Source organism: Lagopus leucura, unplaced genomic scaffold, assembly GCF_019238085.1.
Source record: "Lagopus leucura isolate 7727_CA_CO unplaced genomic scaffold, USGS_WTPT01 Super-Scaffold_100019, whole genome shotgun sequence".
NCBI lineage: Eukaryota > Metazoa > Chordata > Aves > Galliformes > Phasianidae > Lagopus > Lagopus leucura.
Window position 1 is genome coordinate 65,840 of NW_024962273.1, and position 19,500 is coordinate 85,339.

The following is a 19,500-nucleotide window of genomic DNA, read 5'->3' on the forward strand; positions in this document are numbered from 1 at the left end:
TTTTTCCCTGCTAATGAAGCAGCTTTATGAAGTCTACCCATGTGTTAATACTAATGAAGATCCTTCACCACAATTAAAATCACAGCCACAGTGGCTCACGAGGAAACGGAAAACAATGGCATCTTTCTGCTTGCACATATTTCTTCATGCTGAGATCAGCTTTATTTAGAAACAACGTTGATTTAAAAATGTGTGTATTAACTGGGTGAAAGAAGCAAACGTTTCTGAGTTTTGTAGTTCTAAGTAGTTCATCCTGAACTAACTCAGGTGTTCACGGCGCTATGGCGTAATCTTACGTGTCAGCTGTTACGGTTTGCAGAAAACAGTTCTTGGCTCTTGAAGCGCACTTCAGCCCTGGCTCAGTTTGAGACGATGCCCCCCCAAAAAAAATAGAAAAAGAGGATCCCGTGTGCGAAACGCCAGGGCCGTTGCCGTGCAGCGCAGCCTCGTCCTCTTTCACAATCGCCGTGCTGAGGTTGGCTCAGGCTAGGTTTTTTTGGTTGTGTTTTTTTTTTTTTTTTTTTTTAAGCGCCCGTGCCAACAGCCCGTAACCCTCAGTGCTTCCGCATCGCGGTGACTTCACCGCCTGCCTCGCTTCGCTGGTTCTGCTGGAATTTACCCTGTTCTCACGAAGTACAAAAGTTGGCCCTCGCTTCCACTGGGAGCTCGGTCTCTTGAAAATGTCTTCTTGGGAATACAGGTCGCCTTCTCGCCCTACTCGATGGCCACCGTGGCAAAGCACCTTTGTCGCTATTTTCTTTTTTTTTTTTTTCCTACCCCAGCTTACCTGCAGTGGAGCAGGCGGCACGCAGGCTGCGGCCGTTCCTCCAGGCCGAGATCCATCTCGGGACCGCGACCGTTGCGGCCGTGCCCCGTCGCCGCGAGCGGGAGGCGCGCACGGCGTCAACTTTTCCCGCAGGCGCAAAATGACGGTGCGCAGCGGGGTCGGTCGGCAGCCCTGAAGCCGCGGCTCGGGCGCCTCGCGCCCACGACGTCCCGGCGTCGGAGCGAGAGGAGCGGCTCTCCCCGTCTCCCGGCGCGGTAGCAACAACTTTGATTGCGGCGGAGCGGGGCCGCGTCGCTGACGTCACTCTGGGCCGGCGGAGCCGCGCCAACCGCGCGCAGGGAGCGGCCTCGCCCGGAGCGGCGGCACTGCGCGCCCCCGCGCGCGCCCCCGCCCCTTCCCGGGGCTGCGCGAGGCTCCCGGGAGCGTCGGGCAGGGGCCGCCTTCCGGCACGCGCAGCGGCGCCCGGGCAGCGGCGGAGCTCCGCCGGCCGCGAGGTGAGTGCGGGCCGCGGGGCGCCGCGGTAGGGGGCGGCTGAGGCGGGGAGAGCTCCGGGGCGCCGAGCCTCACGCGGGGCCGCCCAACGCCGAGTCCGGCCTCCGTCCGCGGCCGCCGCTTCGCCCGCCGGTGCGGGCCGGGAGTCCCTTTGTTGTGCGGAGCCGGCGGTCGGGGTGCAGCGCGGCGCTTCGGGACGGGGCGGCCGCGGTCCCGCGCGACTTTAAACTTTACCGGCGGCCTCGGGCCCCGTTTCTGGGCCGGCCCGGCCCGCTCGCGGCTCCGCCGGCGGCCTCCCGTACCGGCGGCCCTTCGGCGCGGCGCTGCGCCCCGCTCCGCCCGCTTCGCGTCCCGGCCCTCGCCCCGCTCTCCCCGGCCGGTCTGGCTGTCAGCTCGGGGCGGCCCGCGCCTGGCGGGGCGCGGAGCGGAGCGGCCGCCGAGGGAGGGCTGCGGGAGAGGCGGCGCCGCTCGGTCGAACGGGGCCTCCGCGGAGCTCCGCGCTGCCGCCGCGGGTACGTGGCCGTTGGTCCGCCGGCGCGGCGTCTCGGGGCGGCGGGGCGCGGGGCGGGCGGGGAGCGGCGGCGCGCGGAACCTCCGCCGTCGTCTTTTGTGCGCGCTCTGCTCCTCGCGAAGGGCGCCGGGCGGCCGCGGCCCCGGCCGGGCGCTTGAAATTTATCCCTTTGTGTATGTTACGATCTCCTCCATTTTTCTTGCCCTTCAAACAACGAGCCTTTCGCCATCTTGGGCAAATTGGTATTCCCGAGTCTCTTCGTCTTTTGTAGGGGGAATAAGTGGAAATCCGGAAAGTCCTTTTGGATCCGACTCAAAGTTTAGGAAACGTTACGGGGATGGGCGGTGACGTCATGTTAAGTTTAAGGGGATTTTTTCCGAGAGCGAGCGCTCCGAGGAACGGCGACCCGTGGCGCCGAGAGCGGGCGGCGCGGTCCTGGCTGCGCTGTAGGGGAGCAGCGGGAGCGGGGTGCGCTGAGTGTGACCAGCAGGGAAATACTCGCGCTTTTGCATTGTTCTCCCGAAGCCTCCCCCCCCCCCCCCCCCCGCCACCCTTTTTACCCGAAGTTGTTATGTTAAATAAAAAACCCTTCGGAGGTACTTGTTATTGGCGTGTACAGAAAGCAGTTATTTGGGGTGAGGTATACGTGGAAAACTTGGCCCAGAACCTCCCCCTGAGGAGTAAACAGTTTCTATTTCGGATGAAGCACATGGGAGTAATGGAAACACACGGCTGTCCCGTTTTCATCTGGCACGTTTTTGGGTATATTTGGAAGCAGTGCTTTAAGCGTATTGTTCAAAGGTTCCTCTCAGAAAGTCTCCGTTCCTCCTCTCCTTTCCCCTTTCGAGTGTTGCCGATGCTATCTAATGGTGGTGCTGTGCACTCACTGCGCTGAATTCATTTACTTAAAAAAATCTCTGTCAGTACTGGCTCTCAGCTCTGTGTCAGCTGCTGTGAAAAGGGAAGCAACAAAAGGCAATGTTCTTTCAATTTACTTCTCAATTACACTTTTTCTTTAAGATCTCTTAGAAGTTTCTCTTGTCACAGGGTATAGGGAAGTACCTATTTTAGGTAAAGTTCTGTTGTTCCATTCTTTTTCCTATGGTCACCTTACTTGCTGCATATTTACTGTTACACTAATGAGAATATGAAACTGCCTGTATTTTGTTTCCTTCCTTCCTTTGTTCTCAAGGCTGAGAAAAATGCTGATAGCAATTAACATAAAAAGTAATAGAAATGCCTGTTAGTACACTGAGACTTTTTCTGACAAAGTTGATATAGTGAATTATATGTGTAAAGTATCCTAAGGGCCGTGTTGGAGAGGTGTCAGATTGCCTGGCTGTGTGTAGGGCTTTTTAAATGCATTGGAAAGCATGATGGAATTGACTGTTTGGCAGCTACGTGCACCTGAGGTAGATGAAGTGTTTAAGTAGTTAAGAGCACGTCGAACAGATGGTTCTAAATTATACATGCAGCCGAGGTCTTAGAAGATTTGGTAGATTACAAATGGGTGAGCAACAGAGGATAAGCAGTTTCAGACAATGATAGTTACTGTATTTGAGGTCTCATACCTGTAGTAAACTACGTGTACATTTTTATTGAAGTGCTGCAAAAGAAATAGACTGCATTGAAGAATCAGGCAGTGCGCCCTTCTCAGGAGTGGCTCAAAGTCAGTTCTGAATGGCACAGAATAGTTTTGTGACTAATGTGTACCTGTAATAAACTGGAATTGCTCTGTTGGTATTTATCATCCTGTTTTTAAAACAAAAACAAAAACAAAATACCGCTGTACTCATTTGCTTACAGTTTTGTATTGCCAGAAAAAAAAAAAAAACAAGTGCTTTTAAGACTCATTCTTGTAGATTATTGTAAATCAGTGTATTGAAAATATGTTGTAAAATTATTTGAACAGGATTAGGGGAAGGAGAATGTGAACTTTTGAAATTTTGGGAGAAAGGTGTTAATGAAAATAAGCAGACAGTTATCTCTTTAGAGGATAAATTGGTGCTATTTTTATATTGTGCAAGAAATTAGCCACAGTTAGGCATTGCGGTATGATTATTTGCTTCTTTTACTGACCTCGTGGTAAGGATAAATTGCCACAAGGCTGGCAATTTATGTTTATGTGTTTCTGAGACACAGAAAACTTGAAAAAGGAAGTAATGGAAGTCTTTCTTTTTGAGTCCTGCTGCCTGTTCCTTTGTTTGCGTGTTTATTATAGAACTGCAGTGTGAAGGAGCAGATGTTTCAGAAAACATCCTGATGTGTTGCTTTTTCTTATGGGAGTGCGTAACTGTTCCTTCTGATGCATCAACTTGACAGCTGGTTGATTTCATGGAGCTGCTAAGAAGCCATTACTGGTGTCATTGAATTGAAACAGAACAGTCACTGGCTGCTTGAACTGCAGTTGTTAAAGACTTCCTCGCTACTTTTGTGCCCCTGCAAGAAGTGGAATATCACAGCTGCAAAGGGGGAGTTTGTGCTCTGCCTCATCTCCCTGAAGTAAGGATGAGGAGGTACTTGACTGCTTTTAGTTTTACAGTATTACAATGGCATATGGCATATTTAGAACTAAGATTGGAGTCATCGGGAGGTATAGATAGCACTGCCAAAAATGCAGTTTCCTACACACACACCGAATACAGTAAGGGGATCCCACAGTTCAAGTTACTTCACTGATGTTTTGTGTCCCTAATACAGGTTTCTTTAAAGAGCTTTTACTTTCTTCTTGGTGCTAGGTAGGAGTAAAAAGAACAGGTAACGCCCCAGAACCTGGCTGTTTTTGTCAGAGATCAAGGCTGTATTCTAATAAAGACATAGGATAAAGATGTACTGTAATAGTACAGAACAGTTTTTGTTTTTTATTTGACAAATAAGGTGATGTTACTCTAATAGAACATTATGGAAGGGTAGTACTCCATGTTTTCATCATTTAGCTGATTTGAGGTGAGGATTTCCCGAGTCAGTTTTCTCTGAAGCGTTGTTCAGCTTTTGGTTTATTTAGTGCACATCCAATAAATGGTGCCATGCCTTGTCCTAAGCTACTTTGTGGTGTTAGGTTGCCATCAGAAGAAATACTGACGTGGGCATCAAGGGTAGCAGTGCTTTTTGTCACGGTTAAATTGTTCACTCTGAAGCATCCTGGAAGTTAACAGAATGGAATGTATGTCAGACAGCCTGTTTAAAGAAATCTTGTATTAGTGGTGAGGATAACATTGTGCAAAATCCAAAATGTGGGTATAGTTGTTCTTTCTCACCTCACCAGAATGGGTAAATTGAATGTCGTTGTAAAAGAAGGTATGGTTAAAATTTTTTGGTTTGTTTTACTGTTATGTCTTAGATTAAAAATCAGTTTGTTGTATTTTCAGCGTGCAATGGTAGAACAGCGGTCTGTTCATCTTTGATGTGATTGGTAGGGATTTTGGAGTTCTTGGGATCTAGGACTGTAAACGAGACGGTTCAATATTGGATTAGAGGAAGCATATCCATCTCTTTCCCATCCCTCACAACGTACCTACTTGGTTTTAAAGAAATAGTTAGCAAGAGTTACCACTGAGTTACCACTTCTCTGAGTTTCTAAGTACTTCTGTGGAGGTGAGAATGTGTTCACTGCACAGCTCTGCAGGCGAGGGCTCTGTCAGGGAGCCGAGAGTCTTTTAAAAGTTGTTGGTAGAAGAGAAAGAAAGGGTGTCTTCATGGCTGATCTATGCTTTTCCTATTAGACACTTTGAAAACTGACGTGTGGTTTGTTGATTGGAAAAAGTAATGTTGCTTCAGTACTGAAGTTGACTGTGCAGAGCATTTAAAATTCGGAGTTGTATTTTCATGTAGTCTCTTCAGAATGGCCAAGAAAAGTAACCTGGTTTTCAGTTTTACCTTGAAAATGTGTGATTGAGATAGAAACTAAAAATGTAGAAGAGCATCCTATTCAATTAGCACACTACTTCTCATAGTAGCTGAGTTCTTACTTTTTTTACTTTTCTCTGCCTCTAAATTTTCAGTTATATAATGCCCCAGTTTGAGCCATTCTTTGCCAAATAAATAAAGATTAAAGAAAAAAATTGTGTTCTTTTTAAATTTGTCAGTGGACTTCTTACTGAAAACCAAACAAAATTACTGAAGTTGAGAGACTTATTTTATTTCCCACATTCTCATTTAATGGGACCACGAGGTCGTGAGAAGGCTCTCAATGAAGAGATATGTGCATTTGCAGTTTTTAAATGTAGTTATAAGAGAAGGAGGATGCAGGGTTTTTATTTCCTTACTTTGGCATAACTAATTTATGCATTTTGCATAATTCCTAATAAAAATATTTTATCTTTCTGTGGGTGTTTTTTGATATCTGTGGAGAAAAGTGAAGTATCAAAAAAAGAATGCATTTCAAACCTTACGTAATGTCGGGATATCTCAGATGTAATCTCTGCAGGCTTGCAAAAAAAAAAAAAACAACAAAAGACCACGCAAGTGAGTATCTGTTTTATTTTTTCAGAAGGATGATGACCGTTATCATTAACATAAGATCTTTCCCCTTTCCTTCCCACTCATGGCATCAGGGCCTCCTGAATGTCTTGCTTTCCCAGTGAGCAGGACACATGACTTTTTGTTTTTCTGACTTGATTTAGGTCAGGCATTGTGAAGAGCTGAATGTGCTAAGCCTTGGTAGTCTGCAAAAAGAGCTTGCAGAGATTAAACTGCCCTCCAAGGGGGGCACTGCATAAACTGTTTGAACTCCAAGTACTGGACATGTAAAGGCACCATCTAAAAAATTATCTACCTGATCAGTTATTATTGTGAACTGTCCCATTGAAAGCAATGGGATTTTAATTTCAATAGGTATTTCACAGCATAAAACCTTGACAAAGGTGGTAGATCTGGAAAGCATGTAGCAACTATTAGTCAGTGTCATCTTCTGAGACTCTCAGGTTGAACTTCTGCTCTGGAGTTGTTGCAAAGGATGTTTTCATTTGAATTATGAATAATAGAAAAGCCTTTTATTGTGTTCTTAGAAATTAGAGGAAGTGTAAAATAGGGTTTTTTTAGAATGTTTGTTAAATGTGGTGTTTTAATGTTACAAAATATGCACTGCCTAGCTGCTCTTGAGTTGGAATCCCTATCAAGATTCCGAGTTGGAAGTGAAGCCAGAGCTTCTGAATCCTCTGGGTTAGTGTTTTTTCCTTCACTTTGAATACAAAGCTAGCAACTTCAATTTGTGACTTTATTTATTAATCAGTCTGTATTGACAAGTTTGGTGTTTGGTTTTTTTTTTTAATGCTAAAAGTTTCTTTAAATATCTGGCAAAATGCAATGTGCTGTTTATTATTCTAGCACAGTGGTTGTTGTGTGGTATATAGATACAATCAGCAAAAATATCCCACAGCCAGAGCCCTCTCTCAGTGTTTTCTCGTATAAGAGAAGTCTAGTTTGCTGATGATTGTTGCAGTGATCCATCTGGGGTGTACAGAAGTCGTCGTGTGGATTTTCTCTATTTTCTGTTCTTACGCTTTTCCAGAAGCACGCACTCATTAATCACAGACGCTGCACTCCTGCTGAGGGCAGAGAGGTTCATCAAATTGGCAGTCAGTTTGGTGTAAAGGACGGTGTACTGAAGCTCTTAACGTGCCGGGACATAAATAAATCTTAGGTATTTATTTGCAAACCCTGGAGGTTAATACTGTATAATTCAACGTCCTGCCTTTGTTTTTTATGATTGATGTTTTTAAATGCTAGAAGCTTGGTACAAGCCTTCTGGTAGGTCAGAGCCAACAATGTGAATGGCATTAGCAGAGGGAATTTGTTTATGCTGCAGACATTTTTTTATTTTCATTTTTTTAAATTTTCCATACCTACTTTTTGACGGGAGATAATCTTCATATTGCCTGAGCTGTTATAGGAAAGTTCCAGAGATTGACAACCCCTGCTGTGATAATGGACTTAATGCATGGAATGCCAATAGTTCGGTCCTATTTGTTCTGAAGCTTACTGCTATTTGTATCCTTAACAGAGCTAACATGTAGAACGACCAAGAACCACTGGGGTTTCTTTGCAGGAGTAATGCTGGGATTTGGGTTTAACGTGAATGGCTTGCCTATTCATAATTTAAGAGCAGCTGGTTATAGCAAGCACATCGTCATTTGCAAGCCATTAAAAACCATTCCAATCACATCTGGAGGCTGTGCTTCAGCTGCGTTTTTTTCTAATTTTTGTTTGTTTGTTTGGTCTGCCTGCATTTGAAATCTGGATGCTGCCATCACTGAGGCTGTTGGTTTTAGATGAACTTGCAAGATAGTACAGTCTCAATGTTAAATAATTAGTTCAACAAAATGCTGAATAAAATGATAAACTGTGAGCTTTGGAGAAGCAAAACATAAGGGCCAGCGGTCACATCTTAATTACCAATTGTTTATGTAAAGCAGCCTAAAAATGTTACGACAGCCAACTGTTGCAATCCTTCGGTTCTTTTCATCTTTGGGGGTGAAAAAGTGTAGATTTATCCAGGATTGGTTTGCTAAAGCTAGTTGGTGCAGTGTGCGTTGTGTACCAGTGTTTGAGGAGAGAAACACAAAGGTGTAAAATGTGAAGATACACAAACTTGTGGTGTTGTAAAATGGTAAGAAGAGTCAGCATCACAAGGTGGGGGAAAAATAATGGATATGTTACAAATGACAATTCTTTTTATGGGGGTAGGATTCAGTATTGTTACACCCTTAGCAGTATCTGTCAGCGGTGATGGTTGTAAGCTGAGATTTCTGTCTTAATAAGTGCTGTTGATTTTACTTCTGCTGTTTAGTTTTCATTTTCCAGTTTAGAAATAAAGAGAGCCATTCCCTCTAGTTTGTACACTTATTTGGTAACTTTTCTGCACTTTGCTTTCTTTAGTGACTGGAAAATTATATTAAGACTTATAAAAGTTTTCTTTCTAAACATTCTCAGTTCCCGTGGGAAGAGACACTCTAAATTCTTGCTTCCATACATCTTTTGAGCTGGTATGTTCCAAGTTTCTGCTTCATAATCTGGCAAAGTATGCAGAAAGGTTTGCTGAGGCAAGAAGGAAATAAATTCTTACTTCCTATGTGCTGAACCAGGAAGATGGGGAGTCTTTAAGAACCGCTCCTCTCTGTGTGAGTTAAAAATACCTGGAGAAGGACATACAAGCCAGGTTTTCAAGTTGTATTATTTAGCTTGATAGAAGAAACTGTATCTCCCTGCAACTGGGGTATTTTTTGTTATTATTATTATTGTTTAAGTAGTTCCAGCACTTTTAAAATGGCTAAAGCATAAGAAATGCAAAGCAGTGTTTTCCATCACATCTCTGATCGCTTTTCATCCTTGGAATAACCCTGAATCATCTCACTGCTTGTTTTCAATGTTGATGGCAGAGCTAGATCAGAGATCCTTGTTGGGACTAAAGCTCTGTAGTTTAGGAGAAAAGTCAGGCAGAAGAGCAGAGTGCTCAATAGTTCCATCATACAGTTTTAAGAGCTTTCAAAGTGACCTCTAACTTTGTACTTACCTGGTCTGATATTTCAGTAACAGGATGCCCATTTCAGTGAAATTAAGTATGGCTCTAAAGAAAAGTAAATGGATGTGTTTTTCTCCTTCTTTTTTCTTCTTGTTTGTTGAAACCCTGAATAGCAGTACTCTAAGTATTAGTTGTCGTTCATTCTTCCTCAGACAACAAAGGACCAGTGACTTGTTTTCTCAGTTTTGTTAGTATAGACCATGTTAGAAGCCTGTTACCCCAAACAAAGTGTAAATGAAAGATTGTGTGAGAAAGGGGAAGAAAGTTGAGATCTGTTGTCTTGTATAAAGACAATGGAAGGGTGTGGATGAGGGTGCTGCTAAACAGCACAAGGGTCATTTATTTATTTAACTTGTATGCAGGGGTTTGCGTAGTGGTACTACTAAATAAATAAACAGAAATCTCTGCTGTGCATTCCAGCAATTCTTAATCTTTCTGAAAACTTAGTAGAGAAAGCACTCATTTTTGCAGTCATACCTTGAATTCATTGGAGAAGAAACTGTAAGTCAGGATTTAAGCCAAATGACTGGGTATGAGATCACGTGCTACGGATGATACGACTGTGAGTCCTTGCGTGGCACACTGGCAGCCTTCTCTGTGATAAGGGTGTTGTGCTGTCTCCTTTTTTTAAAACTTCAGACAGCTATCAAATAAGGATGCTGAAGCATCTGTATAATTTACTTGCTACGTAATGCATACGAGGGGGCTTGGAGAAGTAAATTTTAGAAAACCAAGAAGGATTTATGGGAAGAATGTATTCCTAACATACAGCAGTTACTATGGGCCCGTTATTGTCTTACACTCAGCTATGATAGTAGAGCATCATTGCAATTGGAAAAGACTTCTAAGGTCACTAAATCCAATCATCCACTTACCACCACTTTTGCCCACTAAACCATGTCTCTAATTACCTCATCTCCATGCTTCTTGAACACCTGCAGGGACAGTGACTCCATCACTCTTTTGAGAAGTTGTTCCTAGTATCCAGCCTGAGTCTCCCCTGGTGCAATGTGAGACCCCTACGTCTCTTTCTAGTAGTGCTTAAAAAGATAAAAATTGCATGTGAAGAAAAAAATCTCATAAACCTCTTAAAAAAAAAATTCTTTTTTTTGGAAGCTTTTTCCTTCCTAAAACTTAAGTGTATAAGAAATCATCTTTACTGAGTCAAGTGAACAAGAGTGGAAAGTATTGATTCCATGTTTAGCCTGGTCCAAAGGGGTAAATTTCAAGTCCTGCTTTTTATGACTATGAAAAAGTGTCTTGATCATGCTGTGATCAACAGTCAGGCAGCGTGCTGGGAAGGAAAGATCTTGTAAGATAAAACTAATGTGAAGCACACTAGTAATTGCAGTCACTTAGAAGAAAGATGTTCTGTTATTTCCTTATGTAAGGAACTAAAGGGAGCAGGTTATGCTATTTTTTTTTTTTTATTATTTTTATTTTTTGAGAGGTATGGCAATTTGGAATACTTTCCTGATTTTTGTTTTAATTTTTTTTTTATATCAACATTTTTTTTCTTACCCTGTCAATTGTCAGTAAACTTTTTTGTTCACTATTATAGGGCTGTAAATATAGAGCAGATTGCAGAGTTTACTGTGCTGATACAGGTGGTTCATACAAGGATGCATTTAAATGTAGCTACTGGCTTTATTTATTTTGCAGTCACAAAGTTATATATTTGGAAAGCTCCATTGGTGGTTTTGAAGACTACTGTCGTAAACCAGATGTGTGAGACGGACAGCTGCTCGTTTGTTAATGTCTGTGCCTCTAAATGTTGTCTGTAATCATTGCAGCTTTGCAGTGTACCTTGCAAAGTGCTTTGTACGTATGCATGAGCAGTCATCTTCTGCCATGGTCTTTTTTCTGTGTTCTAGGACAAGTTGAGAACACAGGTCAGCAGGATCTCTTTTAACACGCTTAGGAAAGTTGAGTGGCTTGTTTTGCTTCGCTGACATCAACAGAACTAGCCTGCATTCTACTCAGTTAATATAACTAGGACTGAGAGAAGGGCTAATTCTGCAGTGATTGTTTTTCCTATTGCATTCAGCAGTGTAGGCAGTAATACAGAAGACTTGAGTGCTAGCCTAGCTTGATATCGTGTGTAGATTTTCATGTTCATTATATTCTGTGTGCACACAATCTTATGCTTTAGTAGCTTCTTCCTAGTTTCTGCATATAATTTGAGCCATTCGTAACAAATCATTTTTAGTTTTTTTCTGCAGGAGTTTATGTAATTTTTCAAGTGATAAATCAGTGCCAAATTTCAAATCAGTTTCTTTATAATGCTCAATCCAGACCGTGAGCAATCTTCACGGATTTTCATGCATATTTCTTCATTTCGAGGAGGACAGTTTAATTGGAGAAAGAAAGTTAAGTAAATAAATGACTGGTACTTAAGTTGATTGCTTGATTCACAAAGTCAACTAATACTCATTTTTTTTCAAGTCAAAACTGTTCAAAACTACATTGGTCCTGTGAAGGAAGAGGCATAAAAGATCTTTGGTTTTGTCTCTTTACCCATCCTTTCACAAAGTTTGTTTATTCTGCAGTTGGCATGGTGATTGAGCCTGTCTGTAGCTCATCCCACTGGGCTATCATAATTTAAGTTCGATATTACTTGGTTCTTGAAGATCCGTCCTAACAGTTGTGGTGCTACTGGACAGAAAGATGGAAAACTTACTCTAAAGAGTTGCGTTAAAAAGGAGAAGGAGCATCAGATCACTTTGTGTATGCACTTCTTTGTGTAAGAAAATCTCAACTTTGCTGTTACGTCACGAAGTGCTTTATGGAGTTTCATTTGCTGAAATTCAGAACTTTAAGAAGTTCTATTCTGATAAAGTAGCACCCACATGCAGATCAAGAATAAATTGTGACCTCACGCAAATTCTGACCTTTCAGAAGGTGTTTACAAACCTTGAGACCTATATGGATTTCTTTTACTGGATTGCCTGACTTTATGATGGCTGGGCTGAGTTTTTCTCAGTTTTGAAAGTTCTACCATGATGAAAAAATACCATGCTTATGAAAAGATGAAAATGAACTGAGGAGTTTCAGGATACCAAATGGCTGTCTGAAATTCATTACTGACCAAATTGAGGTGATAAAAATGGAGCAGGGGGAAGCAGGGTAACTTAAGTACAACACGCAGTGATTGATTCTAAACAAATACTTGTAATTGCTTAGTAATATTGGAGTTTCAGCAGCAGTCAAAATGGGAATTTATGAATATATGAAGGGTGAGTGTGATGAGGATGGAGCCAGGCTCTTCTCAGTGACATCCAATGACAGGGGCAGTGGGTGCTAGCTGCAACATAGAAGGTTCCAAGTAAATACCAGAAAAAGCTTCTCCGTGATGAAGGTAACAGAACACTGGAACGGGCTGCACAGAGAGGTGGAGGGGTCTCCTTCCTGGAGACATTCAAAACCCACCCGTGTGCCCTGACCCGGGTGTTCCTGTGCTGGCAGGGGGATTGCACTGCATGGTCTTTTGAGGTCCCTTCCAATCTCTGGTACTCTGTGATTCTCTGATCTTGGACTTAGGGCCAAGTGCTGTCAACCCATACTTGAAATAAAGGAAGTCAGTAGAAAACAAATTTGTTATTTCAGATATGACTGAAATAAAGTATTGGAACTAAAACCATCCAGTGAACCAAATTCAGTATTTTATAGAACATCTATTGCTTTTCACATGACAACTGGTTAAATTACCGATTCGTCCTTGAAAGATGTGGTGAGGAAAATGACTGTGCACTTAGGATGATCATATATAAATTAATATGGAGTGTATCTGGCAGTAATTCTAATGTAGTGTTTGGGAAAACTTTGTGATTTCTGAGCAAGGGATCTGTACCGTAGTTCTTCCTCAAAACATTGCTTTTGCTAAGTGTGTGGTTTAGGTGAACCTTTATTTTGAATTATTGTTGCCGTTTATATTGTTGTTATAAATATCAGTATGATCTTTGATAATTAGTGCGTATGGACTAATAAACTCCATAATACAAAAATATGTGCAAGTTTCCAATGACTGTAAAGATTATTATTGTTTTGTGCGGGGTTGAACACGAGTCATCTCTGACTCCTGGTTATTCACTGCATTGTTTTGGTCATCACTACTAGTCCTGTTGTTCATTCTTGGTTCATTACTGTGCTCTTTTTGTGCTGAGTTTAAGATGCGTTCTTCCATATGAAATAGAATAATTTCTGGTAATGTAACTTTTCAAACCTTACAGATTTTTCCTGTATCCCTTTCTGGATATCCACATAGGTGTCAGGTATGTCATCTGTGAAGCTGTTAGGTCTGCAGCGATTGTAAATGTAGTGACCACCCTGGGTGTTCTCTATTTGTTTCCCTTTTTTCCATCTCTAGAAAACTAATTCTGGAGAAGATACTTTTTGTTCTGCTGATTGAATAAATTCTTCGAACACCACAGGCACTCTTATTGATGCATGTAACTCTTACTTAAGCTAGCAGGAAACACAGGGGAAAAATCCTCATATGCCTATAGAACATAACCTGTTGTTAGCTTCAGCAGAGTGAAAAATAAATGGTGAAAAGCAGTTGGGCTTGTTGATAAACAGCTGTATCCTAAGAGTACCAGGGATCACAGGAGGAAAATACTCTAAAAACCAACAAAAAAAAAAAAAAAAAAAAAAAAAAAAAAAACAAACCAAAAACAAACAAACAAACCCAAAACAAAACAATGGTTTTGTTTGGTCTTTTTTGACCATAAAAAGAAAAAACCAACAAAAACCAAACCTTGCATGAAAAGGCAGAGCTAAAGAGCAATGCATAGACCAAAGGAATTGCTTAAAATTCGCTGTATTTTAGTTGTAGAAGTGGTTGAAGTGTTGACCAGTCAGAACTGTTTTCTGCTGTGAATATTTTAATTTGATCTCGGTTGCATTCAGTGAGTTGCTCAGAGGAAACGGAGAGAATACAACAGCAATTTATGTTCTAAAAAAAGAGCCCTCAGACAAGCTAGTCTGCAACAGTGCCAAATATGTGTGAGTAAATTAATGGGGACTACAGGTATGGCAGTGTATGTATTTATGTATGGGAAGTGAAGTGAAGGATTTTACTGGATGGTGAAGTGAGGAATTTGATGCTTCTGATCACATATCATCAGTTGCTTTTATGGACTGTTTTTTGATTTATGTCACCAACCTTTTAATTTTGTGATTCATGTTTATTAGTGTTCTAGAGTAAAGAGGTCATTTTTTTGTGAAGTAACTTCAGCTGTTTAACTTCTTTTGTTTTCCTTTTGCCACATCAGTTGCCACGGAGCAAAAGCAGAACTAGGAAATGAGCAGGCAGCAACTGAGGTTGACTTAGTTTCTCTTTCTCATCTCTTTTCATGGGAGCAGTTGTTTTTAGAGGGTAAGTTAATGTAAATACTTATTAGTCTGCTGACTCCTGCTTACTTGGACTTGGAAAAAGAGCACTTAAGAATTAGGTTTTTTGTTATGAACTTCAGGAATAGGCTGTGAATAATCTGATTAATGTTTCAGTAGAAAATGGAGTTGAAGAGTAGCTTTGTTTTAGGTTTTAGGAAATGACTTTAGTGTTTAATATATGTACGTTGTTTCTTTAAGTGTAAATACATGAATTGTACATCTTTCCACTGAATCACAAAACCACAATTTTGGCTCTACTTGCTGTTTTCAGAAATGTTTACTTAAATCCGTGACTGAAAGACATTTATGTGGATGCAACTAAAATTCCTTTCTGGCCAAACTGCTTTCTCTGATAAAATATTCTTTAACAGTTACATGCCATTTGTGTGAGCAAACATTTGAACTATGGACTGCCTCAAGTCTTAAATGATGCTGGAGTGGTTTAACTTTTTCTTGGAGAACTGGCTATGTTGTGCAGTTGTGTAACTGCTAAACAAAATCAAGGAAGAGAATTCTGAGTGCAATGTAGCAGCATGTTCTTAGAATTTTATTTAAAGCAAACTTTTTATTTTTATGTTCTTAAAACTCTTCTCTGTGTTGAACTATGCCATGGAGATATTTAATGATGTTTTTAAAAGCTATCAGAAAAAGTCTTCAGTGTAGGGCCAAAATTGTGGAATAAGCACAAGGTGAAGCCACTAGCAGAAGGTGTAGGTGCATAAATGAGTTGTAAGTTGGACACTCCGAGTTCTCTCGCTTCTTTGGAAAGTAATTCTGAGTCTAGTGCAGTAAATCAAGCTTACACGAAAAGTACCAATTTCTGTAAATTATGACTTAAAAAAAAATCAGCAACAAAAAAAGCCAGTCAACCTGAGGACCGTGCTGTTTTCACTGTATTGAATGCGCGGATCTATTACTGTGAAGACTTAGAATATTGCAAGTATGTGGCAGCTAAATTCTGAGCAATGTGTTTGTGGTAGAAAATATAAGTGTTTAAACTACTTGCATCATTCCAGTAGGGCTCCAGAAGCTGAGACGTGACGTTTGCATGGAGTTGGCAGTTCTGCCAGTTTTGGAGTGCAGCAGATTACCTATTGTTGCTGCCGGTGCAAGCCACGTAGTACTTAAAAGCTAAGCTTTTTTGTGGGTAATAGTCTTGGAAATGCAGGTTTTAAAATAAAAGTATCTCAGAATGTTACTGCCTCTGACAGTACTCTTAATAGCAGATGTTATTTTTAATGAGAGAGGCCTGAGTGTGTGTTATCTTGTCAAATTTGGGCTTAACTATTAGTCTGGTCTTACTGTACATGGATATACTGTGTTTAACTTATAAAAACAGGAATAATGGAAAATGCTACAAATTTGAAAAGATTGTATATGATTCTAGTGTTGAAATATAAGTTAATCTTTATCCATTATTTTAAATTATTTGCTTTCTTTGGAGAGGTTATATGGTATATTGATTTCCCAATGATATTTAAAAAAAAAACTTTTTGGGAATTGGTTACTTAGACAGCTATTTATGTTGATTAGCCTAGTTTACATACTTAATTGAAGTGTCCTTAGCAGTGTAGGTTAATATCTAGTCTATATACATTTGTATAGTGATGCCTCCAGATCATAGATGCACTTTCTAAATGGGATGTAGAAACTGATCCAGTGCAGGGCACTGCTACGTGGCTGTGCTGTGGTGCAGAGTGCTTGCTGAGATGTATGCTCCGGCTCAGCACTGGTTACCAACTTTGGTTTGTGGCAGGGGCTATACTTACTCTCATGCTCTGTTTCAGTGAAGGAGATAAAGGCGCTTGTTTACTTGCTTGTATACCTTATTTGAGGCCTTTATCTGCCAGAACTTGAGCATTGTAAAGATCTCATGAAACTTTAATATGTGGAAATAAAGTTTTCCCCTAGATGTGGTTTAAATGTGAGTCAGATGTGTGTCCTGCCTTCATATGCAAGTGTAGGCCTAGTTGCTCTTCTGAAGAGTGAAGGGTGTAGAGTTATTTTGCAGCATCTCAGCCTTAAATTAGTCCATATTTGGGCTCTGTGTGACTTCAGTAGTAACATTAATGCTATTCTAATAGCTTTATAGATTTGGGGATTTTTTGGTCTTCAAACATGATAGTTAACTTTTTTTTGAGAAAAGTTATTTGACCCGATTTTAGCAGTCTGCTGTTCTCATCAACTGGTACTTTAATTTTACCTCACTTACACTGAATAATAGTAGTCAGGAAAACTTGAGTTTTAATTGTTTCTTCCCCATTCCTAGGCAGGTGCTGAGTTTAGCACCTTGCTTTAGACTATCAAAGAAAACCCAGTCTTTCCCAGATATCATCATCGGTGATAACAGGAAAACAATTGTGTGTGCTTATGCAGTGAATGTAGCGTTTGAATTGTTTGTATGTAAAAGTGTGGCTTTGATGTGTGCACAGTACTGTCACTGTAGTTCTTACAGATGTCAGGTCCCATCCCAATTAAAAAGCGAATTGTGGTGTGTAGTCTGGTGGTATGAAATGCTGTGAAATACTGGTTCTACATAATGTAGATTTTTGAAAATCTTTAAACATTATTGTCTTGGATCCATATCCTCATTAGCCTGGGAACTGCAGATTAGTTTGCATTTACACTTTATTGTGAGTGCAGATTGATTTCAAATGCCTTTTGTGAAAGAAATGAATAATTTCTGGAAAAAAAAAAAAGGCTTCTGCAGTGTTTCTTGTTACTGTGAACGTAACAGGACGTTTCTTCTTTGAGTGCTTGTTGTCAATACATGTAAAACCTTACGATTGCGCTGGCTGTTCAGTTTGCCTGGGTGCTAGCCCAGTCTATGCAGTAACTTCTGTTTGCAGTCCATTTTCAGCCATGAGGGAAAGTAGAGTGGAAGCTGAAAGCTGACTTCCTACAGTTGCTGTGTTGAAAAGGATGCAGGGGTTCAGCCTGCCAGCTCAGGAATTGGTAGGATTTACGCTATTCCAACTCTACCCATGGTAGCACTCTCATTCATTAGCACGTGCATCTCCACCATGTCGCTGTCCTTGCCAAGTGGGTTGTTGAAGAACCTAATTTGGGGCAGCAGGAAAGCACAGAGGACCATCGTAGGAACACTTACTCGCAGGAGATTTTCTTTGTTGTTGCACCACAAAAGTAGCGTGCTTATAAGGAAACCTGAAGTAACTGCAAATCCATTGCCTGCAGCTTTGGCATTAAACCTTTTGCATGTGTTATGTGGATACTAGGTACTAGGGCTTACTTTTTCAGAATAAATTTAACTAAATGTGATTTTTAATTGCAAAATATGAATTGCTCTTAAGTAACGTTAATAGAATGATAGGTACGTAACTGCAAGCAGTAAGATACTTCTCTTGGTGAAAAGTTTTTGGAATCATTCTCATGTATGCACGTTTCTTATTGGGAGTGGATATGCCAACGTAAATCACGTTGGTTTGTTGTCCTTTCATTTGTACAAAGGAGAGCAACACTTGCAGTGATGTGTGAAACAAACTTGCCTTTATGAAGTGCATACACGTAGTTTTCTGGAGCTTTTGTTTTAACTGATGATTTTTCAAAACCACAATCTGTGTGTCTAACAGTATGCAAAACTGATCATAAGTGTGATTAGTACATGGACAGCTGAAAGCAGCGTTCAGGGTTTAAAAAGTATGTTTGCAGCAATTTTTTAACAGGCTGTAACAGTAGCTTGTTTGTTTGTTTTGTTTTAATTTGCTGGACTGGGTTTCACTAGAGTAGTAGATCATACACGATTCACTTCCAAGTTGTAAAATGTAAATGTGATCAGCAGGAGTTGGTTCTGGTTGTCCAATGTGAAAGCCTGCAAAAAAGGCTGCAGTATTGCATTGCAGATGGCACTGATTCATGTGTGTGGTACTAAGAGTTCTTGTTGTCAGCAAAGAAGTCATATCATTGCTGAATAACAGGTTCCTGTACTTAGCTTACAGAAGTCAGGTGTCATTAGACCAGTATAAGTTTAACTGATTTCTGACTCTTAACTCTAGCAGGGTTTGGGGATAAGCTAACGTACGGAATAGGTTTCACCCAGCAGTGTGGCTGTTCCTAGGTCACATATCTGTGCTTACCATGCAGTTTGATAAATCAGGTAAGTATGGCTCATACAGCAGGCTCGCCATCTGTTCTGGCAGTTGAAGGCTAAATAACTGAAGATGTCTGTTCTTTCCATTATTTTTCTGTGCTGCAGCCTTTCATGATGAGTTGCATACTGACCCATGTGAAACCTTTCGTTTCTCCCAAAGTTTAGTAGGTCAATTCATTTTCGCTGTTTTAATTTGATAAAATGTCTTCTCTGGTTTCAGTTTTGATGTTTCCAATAATCAATCTTTATTTCTTATATCTGAAAAACATACCGGGCGATGCAAATATTTTGAATATTCAGAAGAGAAGTGTTAAATAATATTTCTTCTTTACCATGCTAAAGTTAGTTGGCAAGCCCCAGTGCCTTTTCTTGGCTAGACAGTGATCTTCAGAAACTAAGTAAATGTAAAAACAAAACAAAACAATTTATATATGTCAGAAATAATTTTTTTTAAAAAAGTCCACTTTTATAAATTTAGTTATTTTGAAAAGTAATGCTGCCTTCAATGCATGTGTAACTAAGAAACATACTCTGATCTATGTATTGCTATTAATACTGGTTGTTTGTTAATGATAACTCCCAGTTCAAGTCTATCACACTCGGATTTTTTCTTCTGTAACAGCACAAAGCTGGCAGAGTATGAGGTTCTTGTGGACAGAACTAGAGAGTAGATTTCATGAATTGCAGAA

General features: G+C 40.9%; 1 protein-coding gene across 14 annotated transcripts in view; it reads left to right on the forward strand.

Moving 5' to 3' along the window:
* Nucleotides 1–1,248: 1,248 nt before the first annotated feature.
* Nucleotides 1,249–19,500, forward strand: part of BAZ2B (bromodomain adjacent to zinc finger domain 2B) — a 100,565-nt gene continuing 82,313 nt past the window's right edge. For all 14 annotated transcript variants that reach the window (XM_042877690.1, XM_042877698.1, XM_042877692.1 and 11 more), the window contains exon 1: nucleotides 1,249–1,281. The gene's annotated coding sequence lies outside the window, so the exon portion shown is untranslated. The remainder of the gene's footprint in view (nucleotides 1,282–19,500) is intronic.